Raw genomic sequence first — 18,733 nt, forward strand, 5'->3', positions numbered from 1 at the left:
CAATATTTTGATATAGGCATACAACGCATAATCGTCACATCAGGGTGATTATGGTCAACAATAACTTGTTGTGCATTTAAAAATAACTCAAAAATCTTATTTTGACAGAACACTAGGGGCCAGTTTATCCATATGTCAGGATAGATTCCAATTATTTATGTCCAGACAGCCAGTGGATTAAAAGAACATAATAATTACAGACAGGTTTAAAAATATCTATGTTATCTGACCCATCTAATTAATCTTTAGATAGTTACTTTAAGAAAAAGTGCATACAAAAATATTTACCTATAAGAATGTTCAGTGTAGTACTGTTAAAAATAACAAAATTTTGTAATTTTTTAAATCATTCTTATAATTTTTATAACCTGTCATAAGTATGGTAGAGATACAATCAGATACACTTACATAAACATCATTTCTGTATTCCTTCCTAATTGCAGACCTGCTGAGAGTGTCAAGTTTTAGTTAAATTAAAAGAGTTATTTTATAGCAGAGGATTATGTATGTCATGCTGATGTTTAATGAAATCCGTGACACCAAAGGAGAACATTTAGGGTGAGTCGATACATAGAATATGACTTTTCCCTAGAAGTTCACAGGAATGACAAAGCTCTATTGCAAATGTCAAGAGGTTCAGTGGTCTAAATGATATCCTCTTTCCTTTGCACCATGGATTTTTAGAAGTTTATATGTTATGCCAAGGTTTGTCATATTTTCAATGCTTTATTTGTAAAAGTATTTAATATGCAAGCCATTTTAATTTTATAATAGCTATCCTAATCAAAGAGACATGTCTGCTTTAATAGTATATATTACTGTTCTGTGTCACAGGATTGCAGCTTAATTTATTTAATCACCTGTGTAAAATAGCATCCATAAGAAAATTGTTGTGGGGACTGTCTTCCAAAGCACTATATATGATATTTTCCACTGGTTTAGATTGCCTGTGTTATTATTCATCAATATAGATGATCAAGAGTTGCAATATCGATTGGTATTGATGTCAAGAAAGCAAAAAGAGAGGTAACCTCAATGAGCTTGAATAAGAAAGGATTTATGGAAAACATTTAAGCATAGGAGTAAATGTAAAACACATTTCAAAGGAAACAAGTTAGCAAATGGTTTAATTGACAGAAAGCTCTGTGTAAATAATGGCTGAATATTTTTTCACTGTTCATTTGAATAAGAAAGCCACTAACATTAGTAATCAATGGTTTACCTCTAGATTTTTACAAGTAAAAGAGTTGTCGAAATAAAATTCCAAATGCTACAGCATGTCTGAGATCAAGATTTTTAGTTAATGTTCATTGATTTCATATTGTAACACTGAATTTGTTAATGTAATTTTGCAACAAAACTCATTTCCTATTAATATAAAAGGGTTAACATAATTTAAAAAGAAATAGATATAGTTCATTCATTCTAACTTAAGATCAGGCCTAATGTATTCTATTCTATAGTGATTAATGACACTCTGAAAAATACAACTGGGAACTAAATGTGCCATAGGATGAAATTAAGAAAAAATATAACAAAAACAAATATTTCTAAAATCAAATTAAGAGATGATTTAGATTAAATTTTCAAAACAGACCCAATCAATTTTTGACAATAAACATTTAATCTGTCAAGGGCTTAGCTATACAAGCTTGTGGTGGATGAGTTACATGTGATAAAATTTTATTTGCCAGAAAGATGAATTCTCAAATTCCCATCTTTGCATTCATTGATTATGTTCTCTAGAAATGAATCTGAGGATTCTTTTAGTCCCAGTTCCGTGGATAGTTATTGACTTTTAAATAGTAATGAACACTAATTAGATAAGATTGTTCCTTGTGGTAAAACAATAGCTTGAGGGAAAAAAATAATACTTGCATGCTTCATTGAGGACCAGAAAAGGATATTATACATTGCATTATTTTGTACTCATGCTTCACAAATCCCTGAATGAAGAACTAATAAAGGTGCATATGCATTTTACTATTTTTTATGTAGTATTACTTAACTGATTGATGTACACTAGTTATTATTTCTTTATAATAGTTTATTTTAAAGCTTATTTGTTTAGGATTCTGTTTTTCACTACTACATTGGACACTGAACTAGGTGTCTAAATAAAAGAATGGATTAATTAATGATTCTTTACTCTGTAATTTGAATTATGGATTGTATCACTGAAAACAAGCAAGCATCAAATAGCTCACAGGATAAGCTGGTAGCACAAAATTAAACTTTCATTTTCTTGATTTCCAAGATATTATGTTATTCTATACACTGCATAGCAACTTTTCCTCCCTATAAGAATTTTAAAATTTATTTTAATTTTTCTTTTTATTGATATTATTTAATTAAGAATTCATAATTTTACATACCTGTGTGACTCTATGATGTTTTGATATAGGTGTATAATATGTAATGATTAAATCAAGCTAATTATCAGATCCATAGCCTCACTTCTTTTTTATGGTGAGTTATGAGAAATGTACCCTCTAGGCCATGGTGCCTAGAGGAGGAATAGGTGTCCCTAAAAACATAAACATCCCAATACATATTTGAGAACATATGAAAATAAAAACAGTTTCATCACACACAGTAGGCAAATAGCTGAAAAATTATCCTAAAAGCAACTTAGAGGCAGGTAGTGGGACAGATCACTGGAGCTGTCCTGCTGCTACCCAATAATGCCCTGTATGTAAGTTGTAACAAACTCATGTACTCAGCAAGCTAGCCTTGTCTGAGTCCTTCCTTTTTTTCTTGGTTTCTTTCTAGTTTGGGGGTCCTTGCATGGGGAGATGTTACGTTGCTTGGTTTTCCTCATAATAGCATCGTGTGAGGTTGTGCTTAGAGGGAGCTCCAGGTTGCACTATCTTCATATACTTTCTTCCGAGGAATGACAGATACTTTTCTCTACTATTTGTATATAACATCAAAGGGAAAAGCTCTGACTGGTCCAAGTTGGATTTCATGTCCATTCCTAGCTCAATATCTGTAACCAGAGGTCACATGATTGTTCAGGAATTAATCACAAGCTTGTTACTGTGGTTATGTGACCTCCATAACAAGAACCATACTGGGTGGTGAATGGATTATTTCATAAGAGAAGCGGGGCTGCTGCACATAGAAAAGAGATAACAAGATAATCTTGAGGAGAGAGCAATTATGTCTCCAAATGTTGTTATTCATTTTATCTATTAGAAGTTCCAAACAATCCTAGTCGTATGGACACAGACATTACACAATTTAGGAAGGCAAACATAGGTCGTAGAGTGCTATATTATAGTAGAGTACTGTATTACTATTATGTACATGCAAATGTCACGTAATAGTTTTCAAAGTGATTTAATTAGTTTTATAGCCCTGTGAATTCAGGAGAGTGCTAAATATATGGTAGTTCAAAGTCTAAAGTTCCTGTCTTAAAAAAATCAAAAGTAATGCCTTAGTATTTATGCTCTCTTGGACAAACAACTAAACTCTTCAGAACTTCATTCATGAATTGGGAGTAGTAATGGTTCTAACTTCATGGATTTGTAATTAAGATTGAATAGGCAAATATATGCAAAGTGCTTTGAAATGTGCCTGACACATATTAAGCACTTAGAAAAGTTTACCTATTATTATTATCATAATTATATTTCTGTTGCCGTGATTTAATCACATGGCTTTGTTATCCTTTCCACATTGGACTGAAAACCAGAAATCAGCTTGTCATCTAAAGACTACCATTGACAGATTAGGGAACTGATACGCTTCTTTTACTAAGGTGTCTGGTGAAGTAAATCTTCCCAATATATAGTGACTTTCCAGTCAGCCTCAGATTCCCAAGAGGTTCTGAGTATAAAATTCACATAGGAAATGCAGCAAATCTAGAAAGAATTATACAAGCAGGAAGAAAATAAGACCCAGAGAGAAGCTGAAGTACACATCGGAGGGGTCAGGAGAGTAGGAAAGAATTAATACTTAGTTCAGAGGGGATGACCAAAAAATGTGAGTAACCAAACGTATTGTAGATTTATTATTCAACCCTGAAATAAATAAATTATAATTAATTTATTTATCAGCTTACAAAACTGTTATATCCTTGCAATTAGCCCTTCTGCCCTAAAGGAAAGAGCTTTTTGTTTCCTAAAATACTAAAGTGCCAAACTAACACTGTTTCAATTGTTATCACAGTGACCAAGACACAGCCTAGAGATGAAGGATGACTACTATAGCCATATATCCATATTCTGAATATATCGATTCCTGATTACTCCCAAAAAGCCCCCAATTTTTTTTCACTTCAGAAAACCAAGGTCATTAAGTTAGTATTTACCACACCAATGACTCATATATAAAAGTGTACACATATTCTTGGGAAGCTACAATCTGTAATTGTGTTGTTTTTAAATAAATGGGCACAAAACATTTTAGTTCAAATGCATTTGGTGATTCTGAGATTGCTTTCCTACAGCACACTCCTTTTTTTTTTTTTTTTTTTTCAGAGGAATACAGAAGCATTTTGGGAGAATTAACTTCTACCCTGGAGTTGGAACAGGACAGCCACAGATCTAGTTACTCTTAGAGCAATAGAAAAAGACAGAACTTCCCCAGGGCCATCCTGGTCAGCATTCACCTGCTGGAGTTGACCTACCAGGTTTACAATTTAAAAAAAAAAGAGAAAGTAAAAGTTAGCCCGTTTGTATATCTACACTTGAGGTATAGTGAATAGAGAATGATATTAGAAGATAGAAGCCTGGCTATATTACTAATTACCTCTCTCTCTGAGAAAGTAATTTAATCTCCCTGGTCTTCAATTTCCTAACTTCTAATGAGATGTGGCTGTAAAGGATTGTCTATAATAAACCCTCCAACTCTTCAAATCTGTAAATTATCTTTTCAACCCCTGACATATCTGAATAAACCTGAAGAAGTTATTACACTGAGCACAATTTTATTCCAGGGACTTGTTTAACTCAAGCAAGCAATCATGTTCTGATTTTGGCGATTTTAAAAATTGATATATACACTCAGCTGAGATGTTGAGAGTTGAGTTACACATTGCATCATTGTTTGAAATGGGCATAGATTTCACAGTATTAAATATTTCCAGTGTTATATTGATACATTATATAAATATGTAACTATTTATATTTTTTATAAATTATTTTAAAAACTTGGAGAGTTTTAATTTGATATACTTTTGCAACTTGAGAAAAAAAGACCTTTTCTCTGAATCAGGTTTTAGTTTTTTTTGATTCTTTCCTTTTCCCTACTAATTATTAAACTGAAGAAAAAAATGTGCTTAGGTAAAATGAATAGTTTGGAGCTTACTTTCTATGTTTTAGTTGCTGTGGAATTTCAAGACATGTGTAATATGATTTTTCAATGGCAATAGAAGATTTGGGTTTAAGCCCCAATTCAGCTTTTAGTATTTCTTTCCATCTGTTAGCAGTCTCCTTTTTCTTACTAACAAATTTCCTGACTAAGGCAAAAACAAACAACAAAAAATTAGGGAAGTAAAGCTTAATGTTAGAAAGCAAAGGAAGGATTTAAGTCGACAGAGTAGAAGGAAATGCATCACATTTAGCATTTCTTACCTTTTCTCATGCACTTCCTAAACCCTCTTTATTTCATGAGATCACCACCTGATAGTCAGTCACCTGATAGTTAGTTTGGAGGTAGTCTTCTCCTCACTTCCTAGTATTCTTACACCAGAATTGTGTTTCCATTGTTTTAACTACAAAATCACATCTTGCAGCAGTTACAGTTCTGAATTTTCACCACATTAAAATTTTACATTATTTGAAGACACAAAATGGATCACATTTGTATTTGTATATCCCAGAATGCTTCCTTAGTTAAAATTAAAACTCAATGAATATGTGTAAATTATAAGAAGCTGGATATCCAGAGGCTTTATTTTCTCTGTCAATATTCAACTGTTTCTCAGAGTGTCTGACTCAGTTTAGAATAGATAATATTTAATGGTTCATTTTGTGAGGCAGATTTATGTACTTGTCAGCATTGCTTTGTAATAAGTAACCCCCAAAGCTTAGCTAGTTACAATTATGGTCATTTCTTGCTCAATTCACATGTCACCATCTGCAGTTCAACTATAACTGCTGCCCTTGCAGCTTTTGTAGGTAGTGCTTGCCACAGCTCCCAGAGAATTTTATCTCTGGAAAGAGGGCAGCCCTATTGTGAACATGCCAATTACCAAAGCAAAAAGGAAGAAAGCAGGGCTGAGCTCAATCACAAAATGTAACTTCAAGTTTCTTCTTGAATGTGTCACTTTAGCTCATATTCCATAAACAAAGCAAGTCATGTGACCAAGTCCAAAGTTAAAGAGGCAAAGATTTCACATGGTAATGAGTGTATTATATAATTCTATTACTGAAAAAATGGAGTCAAAAATTATAAAGAATGCAGTAGAACACTTTCCACACTCCTGGAGAGAAATATTCATTTTCCTCCTTTTCATATGCAAAATATATTTTTTCCTTACCTCCCCCCAAAGAAGGCACCATCACATTCTTATGCCATCTGCTCATCAGGCTCAAAGTCAGAGTTCATGACCATCTCCACAGAAGTTACAAATGTGGTTTATCTAAATATGGAGAAATATGGACTGAAAAGAGAAATTATTTTCCTACACACAGCCAATGCACATCAACAGGACAAAGGATAACTACAGTAAGCATCTGCATTCAGAAAGGGAAAGAAAGGGAGGCAGACAGATGTCATTGGTTCATAACAATTCCAAAGCCAGATAGCCCTTGTTTTGAAGGAAGAGAACATTTCTTTATTATGCTCAAATTCATTTCTGAGAGAAGTAACCCCATACAAATATTGTTGGGACTCTTTGTTTTTCCATCTGAAATGTATTGTTTCTCATTACCCTTCCTGTGACTGTCCCAAGAGGATGATGGTTAACCTGCACTCCCAGAGGGTAGCAGAACTTCTGACTTTTTTTTTCCAGTCTATAAACATATGGGACATCAATTGATGGTTTACATGCCCAAAATACCAACAACTTCTAATCCAGCCTGGAATTAAATTTGTCAGTATAAAAGTCTCAAAAAATATAACAATGAGTTATTTCTATAGTAGTCTCCCCTTATCCATGGTTATGTTTTTCATGGTTGTAGGTTTCAGTAACCCACAGGCAACCATTGTCTGAAAATATTAAATGAAAGATTGCAGACAAACAACTCAAAAGTTTAAAATTACACACTGTTCGGAGTAGAGTGATGAATTCTCAAGTCATCCAACTCCCTCCTGCCTGGGATGTGAATCCCCCCTGTGTTCAGCAGATTCAGGCTGTAGAAGCCACTCACCACCCCGTGGTCACTTAAGTAGCCTTCTTGGTTATCTGTTAACTGTTGCTCTATCACAGTGCTTATGTTCCAGAAACCTGAATCTTACTTAATAATGACCCCAAAGTGCAAGAGCAGTGATGTTGGCATATTGTTATAATTGTTCTGTATTATTATGAGTTCTATTGTTATTGTTGTTAATCTAGTACTCTTCCTAACTTATACATTAAACTTTATCATAGGTATATTTGTATAGGAAAAAGCATTGTATATATAGGTTTCAGTACTATATGAAGTTTCAGGCATTCACTGGGGGTCTTGGAAAGCATCCCCCATGAATAAGCGGTGGACTACTCTATATTCATTATGTACAGGTCAAATTTTCTAAATTAGTTTGTTAATAATGTATCATTTAGATTTCTATGAAACAATTATGCTAGCTGTTTATAAATGTCAGCCTTATGCATTTCTTACATTAATAGTCTGTTTCTTTATATTGACTTCTTGCATTAGTTAGGACTCTGGTCTGTGACAAGCAAAAATATTGTTACTGGACACATACGGCTTTTACACAATTTTAGAGGAAAAGCATTAAATATTTTTCTAATAACTTACGTTTTAGTTGCACAGTTTTTGTTGTTGATGTGGTTTTTCACATTAAAAATGTTCATGTCCTTATTTTGCTGAGACTTAATTTTTATCATGCCCATTTGTTGAATTTTATCAAAAACGTTTCTGCACCTATTGAAAAAATTACTTGTTATTAAGTTGCATATTGCATTGAATCACGAGTTGATGTTCAAGTATATTGCATTTTTCATTTATATGATATTGTTACACATTGTATTATCTATACATGATGCAGTATAGTTTTTATATATCATTGGATTTGAATGGCTAATAACTTGTTCGGGACTCGTTGGTTTAATCATGCAATTGTTTAAACATTGTTCCGCAATTTTTCCTTTTTTATTTAGTTTTTTTTCTTTGGGGGGGCGTCAAATTTTCATATGAAAATTATTCTGGCCTCCTAAAATGAATTGGTAAGTGTTCCTCTTTGTTAGTTCTTTCTGAGTTTATGCGATTTTAGTGATATTTCTACCGTACTTATTTGTACAAATTTACTTATTTACTTGCAAACCATCTGAGATTGGAATTTGTTGTTTTTGGAAAGCGTTGTTTAGAATTCAATTTTCTTACAGGATTTTTTTAAGATTTTTCTATTATTTCTTTCCTTTTTTTTTTTTTTTCTTTTTGACATCCAATGACCTCTGAACTTTTCATTGGTCTCCTGCTCCCCAAAGAGTACCCTGCTTCTCCGGCTTAATGTCTCAGAACTTTGGTGTTGTTGATCAGATGCCACTTTGGCATTCACTATCAGGAGGGTGGTGTTTTGTATGGTTTGCATGGAGTTTCTGCTGTCCAGGGCATCACCAAGATTGAAGTCTTCGCCATTTTCCAGCAGGCAGCGGTAGGTGGCGATCTCAGCCTCCAGGTTGACCTTGATGTTCAGCATAACCTGGTACTCCTAGGCCTGGTGCTACTCCTCTGCCCGGGTCTGTGCCAACTCTGACTCTAGGTGCAGCAGGATCCCGTTGAACTGTTCCATCTGTAGGGCGTAGTGGACCTCCACCTCCCTCAGGCTGTTCTCCAAGCTGGCCTTCAGATTTCTCATCAAGTCCAGGTCGATCTCCAAGGACTGGACTGTAGGTCTCAGCTCCGTGAACGTCACCTCAGCAGATCCAACCTCAGGGGTCTGCGTGGTGACCACTGTGGTGCTCTCCTCAATCTGCCTAGACCAGTACTTGTCCAGCTCTTCTCGGTTCTTGCGAGCCAGCTCGTCATATTGGACCCAGATGTCTGCCATGATCTTGGCGAGGTCCTGAGATCTGGGGGCATCTACCTCCACAGTTAACCTAGAGGTGCAATCTGGGCTTGCAGGCCTTTTATTTCCTCTTCACGGTTCTTCTCATAAACAACAGCTCCTCATTGAGAGCGTCAATCTCTGTCTCCAGCTGCAGCGGAGTGAAATTGGTGTCATCAATGACCTTGCAGAGCCCACGGATGTCGTTCTCCACAGACTGGCGCATGACCAGCTCTGTCTCATACTTGACTCTAAAGCCATCAGCAGCAGGTGGGGTATTGTCGATCTGCTTTACAATGCGGACATTGTCTGTGGTATTTGCGAAGATCGGAGCCTTCAGGTCCTGAACAGTCTTGAAGTAATGGCTCCAGTCTCTGCCCTGAGGTCCCTTCTTTTCTAGATGTTCACCGATTTTGCTCTCCAGCTTCCTGTTCTCGGTCTCCAGGCTCCTCACTCTGTCCAAGTAGTAAGTCAGGCCGTCGGTCAAGCTTTCCATGGTCTCCTTCTTGTTCTGGATGCCTCCCCATTCCTGCTAGACCCCTGGCCATCGCCAAGGCCGGGCCCCCGGACTCCATGCCACCTGGGAAGCTGGTGGAGCGGGACACAGAGATCCGGGAACCAGAGCCCTCGCCTGCATTGACGCTGGCTGCGCTGCTAGCTGTCCGGGTGCCATAGCTGGGCACCTGGACAGAGCCCAGGGATCAGTAGTTGGTGGAGAAGGTGGAGCAAGTGGTGAAGCTCATGCTGTTCGGGGAGGTGAGCGAGAGGACAGGACTTAGGCTTTGCCGATGACCACATTTTCTGTTATTTTTTGAATTGGTTTTGATACGTTGTATTTTTTTCATGAACTTTGCTTTATCCAAATTGTTATTACATAAGCTTGTTCATAGCATCCTTTATTATCTTTTATTTTATTTTGATCGGTTATATTATCAGTTTCTGTATAATAAATTTCACCCATTATAAATCCACAATGCAATGCATTTTTGACCAAGGTCATTTTAAATGAGGAATAAATCGTTTGGTAACATAAATAGCAACATAAAGAGTTTGGTAATGTACCTTTTTTCAGTCAATTCGCTAGCCCTACCTACTGGCTACAGGAAACAACCAATCTTCTTTATTTTGTTATAGTTTTGTCTTTTTGAGAATTTCAAATAAATGAAATCATGAAATATGTAATCTTGTGTGTCTGGTTTCTTTCACTTTCAGAATACATTTGATACTCGTGCTCTATTATGTATCATACACTAAGTGATTTTCATCACTAAGTACCATTCCACTGAATGGAGATACCATAATTTGCTTAATCATTCATAATTTGGATATGCTCACAATTTGTGTTGAATATTTGGGTTGTTTACAGTTTGGATCATTATAAATAAAGCTCCTATGAACATTCTCATAGAAGTTTTACATAAATGTGTTTTCCTTATTCTTGGCTAAAAACCTGTAAATTTAATTTCTGGATTATACAGTAATCACATCTTTAATTATACAAGAAATTGACCAACTACTTGCACAAGTGTCTGTACCATTTCACATTCCCCTAGCAATATCCGAGAGTTACAGATGCTCCACATCTTTGTCAACACTTGCCATTTTCTTTTTAGTACTAACCCACCTGAGAGGGCATGCACTGGCATCTCATGTGGTTTTAATATTCATTTCTCTAATGACTGATACTGAGCATTATGTCTACAATGTCATTTTATGAACTTTTTAACGTCTATAGGATTTCAGGTCATGTTAAATTGTTTGCAAGAATGGCAAAAATAATTTTTCCTGCATACCTACTTTTTGCCATATAAAGTTGAATTTTTTTTTCTCATTGGAAGGTGGAGTTTCTTTACCCTTTGGATCTGGGCTTAAACATGTGATTTGCTTTGAGAAATTTGCCACTTAGAAATAAGGTATAAACAAATGTTAAAATGCTTTAACCAAGTGCACCAGTAATCTTCATTTTGATTACTAAAGAATTCATTATTTTTCTGTCCTTAACTTATTAATCTGTCAGCAACATTTGACATTATTTCTCACTCATCTTTGAAACACTTTCAGACTCTATACACTTTACTTCTTAAACAGCAACCTTGCTTAATTTTCTTGCTATATTTTTGGATCTTTGTACTTCATTTCCTCATCGAAACAATCTCTTGAATTTAGAGTGCACCAGGATATGGTCTTTGGATTTCTTTTCTTTTCTACTGACATTCAGGCCATTTGTGATCTTATTCAGTCTCACAGAACATAATGCATCTATCAATTGATGAATACCCAATATATACCTCCATCTCAGATCTCTATGTATGAGCTCTAGGTTCATATCCATTGCTTACCCAATATATCCATTTAGATGCCTCCTGATGCTCTTAAAATTAACATAAACAAACAAGTTTCTAACCATTTACCTCAAACAAAGCCTTCTGAAGTCTTACAGATCTCAATTACTCTTATCATAATATTCTCGGAGTCATCTTGAATCCCTGTCTTCCTCATGAATCCCATGTCCAGTCTCTCAGCAAATTCTATCTATTGTAACTTGAAAATATATACAGAATACAACAAACTCTTAATTTCTCTATTGCCACAGCTCTGATCCAATCATCGTCATTCTTGTCTGGATTATTTCATTGATCATCTAACTCATCCCCCTAATGCTATTCTAATCTTTATATGTCCCTTTTCACCCCAGTAACAATAGTATCCTTTAAAACCATGGGGCATATTATGCTACTTTTCATTTTGTAAGACCTACACAATCTGGTCCCCTCTCACCTCTTTGAATGCATTTACTATTCATCGCCTTACTTTCTCAGGTACAGTTGTAGTGACTTTCATCACATTACCCCAACACATTGCAACATTATTCTCTTCAAACTGACTCTTATTTTTGGCTGAAATTTCTACCATAGATTTCTATCACTCATTCCCTCATGTTGCTCAGATTTTTATTCCATAACTTTTTCAGTGAGCTCTTCCCTAAATGGCAGATTTAATAATAAATGTCCCTTTGCAAATATTCTGTCTTCACAACACACGGTGTTTGTATTTACTCTGTAAAATATGATCCTTGTTATAGCAAGAATATGTGTCATCATCCATTTGTCCACTGCTCTATCCAATGTGTGTGTCAAAGTGATAGGCTATTGATAAACATGTGTTGAATAACTGAATGCATTAATAAATCTAGTTTATAGCCTCAAATTCTTCTCACTAAAATAATAATAATATCTTGGTTTCTCTGTGGCTTTATTTCAAACAAAGTGGATATCTGAAATGCAGAAACGAAAATGTTTTGTGAACCATTAAGTCTTTGAAATAATGGAGTGACTGAAATTATCTAACAAAACTTACTAAGGCAATTTATTTTTCTAAAATTACAGAGGATAAGTGAACAAAATAGGAGTGTTGAAAACATCCTACCAAAATGAGCATACAAAAAAACCTAGGTCGCAAAATCTACCAATAATGCATTGAACCTACTGTTGAAAACTAACAATTTAGAGTTGAAATATGAAATCACTAAGCATATCCTCTAAAGGTTGTTTAACCAAGTGAAAATATGTACAACACTATGTACTAAGTTTCCATCATATATTGTCAAATGAGGTTCAACTAGTATTACTTTGTCATAGCCAAATATCTAAACTAAAATAATAATTATTAGCTAAGGGATTATTCCATTATAACTTTTAAAAAGCATTCTCACTATACTCATGGGTTAGCCACTATTCCATATTATCTTGTAAGCCACAGTATGTTGGTTATAACCCAAACCTACTGTGACTTCTTAACTGTTAAAAAATAATTACTATATAATTCTTGGTATAGGCTGGGGGGGTAGCTAATTGAATGATTAAAAAATTAACAAGAAATAGGCTATTTCAAAAAATGGAAAATTTTTTGTTATTAATCAGTTCAGAAAATACAATTTTCCATTAAGAAAATATTAGCAAAACTTCTAGCTGAATAGCAGAAAGAATTTGGAATTTAAGTTTGGAAGGCATATCAAGGATATGTTCATAATGGGATACAGTTGCATATTCTTAATTGCTTATTTTGCATGCATTAGATGAATATTGAATATTAACATCTATGTAACATAAATATTTAATTCCCTTCATCATTCTGAAATGGAATTCAGGGCACTTAAAAAATTCCATTAACCAGAGTAAAAATAATTGTATATTAAAATTATTGTAAGAAGGAGAACAAATCAAGAAAAGGATTTATAAACATATATGAAAATGACTGACTTGCATGCAAATTACATGGAAGGAAAAGAAATGAATGCTTGCTGTGAACTTACTCTTTGGATCATTTTTAAGTTTACCTCATTTATAAAAATAAACATTTCAGTACCTGATTTTTTTCCCAAATTACATTGCTTGTAGAAATATAGTAGGTGAATTGCATAAGAATCAGACTACTAAGAACTCAACAAGAACATGAACACAGAGCCCCACCTTATTGCCTCCGAGTTTTACAGACAGTATTTTAAACAAATGTCTTACAAACTACTCAATAAGATAAGGAGAATAAAGTACATGTATAACTATTGAAAAAATGATGACACAGTGCATGATATGCCTGATGTGTGTTTCTAATTGAAAGATAAAAATTATTAAAAACACTGTAAATGCTCACAAACTGGCCAATTATCCGATCTTATACAGCTTAATCTCTGAATTTTCCTATATACATATCCACACATCGAAAATAAATCTTATATAAACACTGACACATGAAAAATAAGAATAAATATACAAAAACATGCAAATAATTTTGATGGAATCATTTCATAAATATGTTATATTTCTTACTAATAACAGCAATGTATTTTAAACAATGGGAGCATGGGTAACTACATGAAGAAAGAAATGTACTGGATATTTTGGCCTGACAAGTTTCTAAACCCTTCCTCCAGACTAAAAGCCATTCTCAAGACAAAGAAAAAAGTGAAACTATGAAATTCTGATAGTTTGTACTGATATACCTCAAGTAAGAGATTGTTTACAATTTGAAGAAGATACCAAAACAACAGAAATAATTCTCAGCTGAGTCAAGAGATCAAAAATGTTTATTACTTTTTAGATTTTAATGTATTCTGGAGTTACTGACTAGCTAATAGTGGGGAGAAACCCATTAGATATTTCTAAAAATTCAATATTTGACACAGATAAGGTTAGAGATGTCATAATAAACTTATATGATACAGGTAAATATTTGAAGGGAATTATTGAAAAAAAAAATACTTAAAGGGCAAAGACCATAAAAATAATTCACAAAGTAGAACATCCAATAAACAAAACTAAAATCAAAAAATCTTGGTGAGATTTAATAAAGAGAAATTGTACTGAATTGAGAGAAAAACTGTACCTTCATATTGAAAAGTCAATCTGAAAACAAGAAATTTTGACTCATCATGAGAGATATGAAGACCTAGATAAGGCCTGGCCTGAAGCTTACTCAATTTGATGCACTTTTTTACGAAAAGGAGTGTAAAATTATGAATACAGAATTGGGTATAAAATTAAATATCAATTTAGAATAAGAAAAAAATACAAATCTAAAAGTGTTTGACTAATAACTCCAACATCACAAAAGACAAAAAACAAAATAATATTTTTGTTAAGTGCGTTATATACCACTATAATAATTTTCTCCCCTATATTTATTGATAGCATTATTAATGTCTTTCAAAATTATTTTATTGACTTATGAAATATATTGCATTGCTTTCCTCCCCAAGGATTATTATTTAACATTCAGAAGTTAGAATAATGTGTTTCAGATTCTCAACATGCTATTGCTAATATCATGTATTTTTTTAGGGCTTTCATTAACTTGAGAAAGTCTTGTAATAAAGTTTGTAGCCCCTCTCTCCAACACTTGGATGAGGTTTCCGGTTTAGCTTCTGGCGTCATACTTTTCAAAATGTCTTTCTCATACTACATCATTCAGTTGTAGGTGCTGTAGTATATACTCATATTGTATTGTGATCACTACACCTGCATCTGACTTTAGATAGCAGTTAATATAATATTTTATTGCTGATTTTGTTTTTTTTATTTCTAGGAAGTAAAGTATATAGCATTTTTTCTTCCAATTTTCTACTTTTATATAACGCTTGGCATTTAATAATACTGATATGCAGTGACAAATAAAATAAATTGTAATGAAATTAGAAAAAATTATTAAGCTTATTGGATAAAGATAGCTTTTATAAGTTCATTATTTATCCTAGAGGCTGTGAAAAAAATAAAAGATGTACAGATGAGAATTCATAAAAATTTAAGGTCCACATGTGGGGCAAAATAAAAAAAATATATAGAATACAATTGACAGATTAAAAAAGATTTTATAATATATCATTGACAAAGATTAAATAGCTAGAATATATTTTAAAACTCAAGTGAATAAGAAAAAGACAAACGACATAAGAACATAGGTAAAGGACAAGACTGAATAATTCTAAAAGAAGATACAAATTACCTGTAAACAAGTGAGAAGGCAATAACAAAAAACATAAACACTGAAAGAATTGATAGAGCGTATGTTTTCTACAAAGTGGATAAATGGAAAATATCAATTCAATTTAAACTCAAGAAGTTTGGGTAACACAGAAAGTAATACAAACTTACTGACAGAAAAGTTGACAGTGTCCATTAAAATTTAAAACTTGTACATATTTAAAATTCAACAATAAGAACACAAACAAACTGATTAATAAATCGACACAAGACCTTAACAGACGCCTCATTGAAGAAAATATAGAGATGGCAAGCAAGCACATCATAAAAATCAGGAAAATGCAAATTAAAAAGAGATATCACTACCTACCTATTAGAATGGTCACAATCTAAAACATTCATAGTACTACATATTGGTGAAGATATGGAACAAAAGAAACTTCCTTTCATTGCTGGTGAAAATGCAAAATTGTACAACCACTTTGGTAAAATTTGTGGAGATTTATTTCTTACAGAACCAAGTGTACTCTGACCATACGAATCAGCAGTCATACTTCTCCATATTTACCAAAAAGAGCTGAAGACTTATATCCAGACAATGACCTGCATATAGAAATTTACTGAAGCTTTTTTTTTCTCACAATTGCCAATATTTACAAGCAACTGAGATCTCTTTCAATAGATGAATGCCTAAATAAACTATGGTGCATCCAGATGATGGAATATCATTCAGTGCTAAAAAGAAATGATCCAGCAAGCAATGAAAAGGTATAAAGGAAAATTAAACACATTATTACTAAGTGAAAGAAGCCAGTCTGAAAAAAAGATATATACTATATAATTATAACTGTGTGACATCCTGGCAAACGTAAAACTATGGAGAAGTAAAAAGATCAATGGTTTCCAGGAGTTGAGGGGAAGGGGAGATGAATAGGAGGAGCACAGATGATTCTTAGGGCAGTGTAATTTCTCAGTATAATACTATATTAGTGGATATATGTTGTTATACATATATCCAAACCCATAGAGTGTACGTGACCAAGAAGGTACTCTAATGTAAACAATGGACATTCAGTGATAATAATGCTTCAATATAGGTTCATCAATTGTGACAAATGTACCACTCTGGTGGGGGATGTTGACAGAACTGGAGAGGCTATGCATGTGTGAGAGTAAGGGGTATGTGGGAAATCTCTGTACCTTCTGCTCAGTTTTGCTATGACCTTAAATCTGCTCTAAAAATAAAGTCCATTATAAAAACAAAAGCTAACAAACAGCAACAAAAAGTATATATCTATTAATCTCTCTCTCTGTCTCTTAAATTTAGACATTTAGATGAGGAATGTGGAGTGGTGGAGAAAGAGTAAGTTGACATTCAGAGTGAGATTGTGCAGTACAATCTTGTTTATAGAGAAAAAGAACTCAAAAAATCTATTTGACCCACAATGCCACTCTGGAAAAGTGCCATATGACATATCCAAGTAATAGAATACTAAGTAGCCACTAAAAGTTAGAGGTAGATCTACACAGAGCAGCATGGATAGATATGCCCAGTATTATTAAATAAAACAGTAAGAGTAATGAAAAGTCCAGCTTCAAATGCATATGCACATGTACATGCATATATACACATCTCTATATATGCACACATATAATACAATTTATTTGCAAATAAGACGTATGTCTCATTGTTTCTACATGCATATAAGTATTTATTTGAGCCAGCAGAGAAGGCATCAGAAAGATTTCCCAACTGTCAACAGAGCTTAACTCTGGTGATATCCGAGTGAGAGATAAGGAAAGCAAGCAAAGCTGGATTGGAGAAATTGAACATTTTTACTTTTCATTCATATTATTATATATCACTTAATGAGAAAATAAAATACATATTTATCTTCAAATTTATCACTGATAATGATAAATTAGACTTGGCATTAATTCTCAATGAATTCACATAGACATGTAAACATACAGTTTTTTTAAAAAAAAAATCTTGTATACTACAAATAGTTTTAAATATCTGTGGCCCGCCAGGTCCCACATACATTTTTAGAGACACAGTGTTGAACAAGCCAATTACAACATGAGCTGTGTAACAACAGGGGTATGCTCAAGGGCTGGTAGAATTCAGGGAAGGTTTCCCATGAGGCAGGTCATCACCAGATGAGGTTTCCTCAAGAGCTGTGAGGCAAGCAGTGACTGAAAGAGCAGTTGTTAAATATAAGAAGAGGGAGGGCCTTTTTGAAAAAGGATGTTATTTGGAAAAGCGTAACAATGTGTGAGTGCATATTTGGGAAATCTCAAATAATTGCATACTACCTATGTGCAGATTATATATGGGGATTGCAGGAGTTAAGAAAAAGTTAGCAAGAGCCCAATCATAAAGAGTATTGGGCCAGGGCATGGACTTTGGTTCCTTTTTTGTTCTGCTCTGTTTTAATTACTTTCCCCACCTCAGAAAGAGAAACGAAGAGTTTTGTTTCAAAAAGATTGCTCTGAAAATAAAACGAAAAATGAAAAACAGGTGGAATAAAGGGCAGATTCTAAATTTAGAGAAAGAAGTAAAGACGAAATACTTTAGCTTATGGAAATGTGTGATTTCATAAACTAAGGTAACAAAAATGGGAATGAGGAGAAAGGGAGAAATTCAATAGTTACCACTACGTTAGAACATAGTGATACAGGAAGGTATTGGGTATGGGGAGATGTATACAGACTTTTCCATAAAAATTACACTATAACAAACATGAAAACACATTTCTAGATTAGATTCAGCTTTGCTTGATTATTTATTTTGCTTTCCTTACAAGATGTCAGTTTATAAATGTAATTATTAAGGATTTAGAATAACCCAATGAACCACTAAATGAACTGATATATTGACACCTCTCTAACAGAATGGGGTCAGGGTTACTATTTGTGTTGCCTTTTTGCTAGATAACGCAGAAGAGGTAAAAAACAAAATGAACAGCAGTAGTTTTGGCCTCTGAAAAGCTAAAATCCACTTTTTTTTTTCTTTTTGCTTAGGGACCTCATCGAACATATACAGGAAGGTAAAAAATGAAGTTTCTTGTTCCAGGAATAGTGGAACTAGA

General features: G+C 33.8%; 1 pseudogene; it reads right to left on the minus strand.

The window, feature by feature from the left end:
* Positions 1-8,621: 8,621 nt before the first annotated feature.
* Positions 8,622-13,503, minus strand: LOC105532527 (annotated as a pseudogene).
* Between the last annotated feature and the right edge of the window lie 5,230 nt (positions 13,504-18,733).

This window comes from Mandrillus leucophaeus, unplaced genomic scaffold, assembly GCF_000951045.1.
Source record: "Mandrillus leucophaeus isolate KB7577 unplaced genomic scaffold, Mleu.le_1.0 Scaffold965, whole genome shotgun sequence".
NCBI lineage: Eukaryota > Metazoa > Chordata > Mammalia > Primates > Cercopithecidae > Mandrillus > Mandrillus leucophaeus.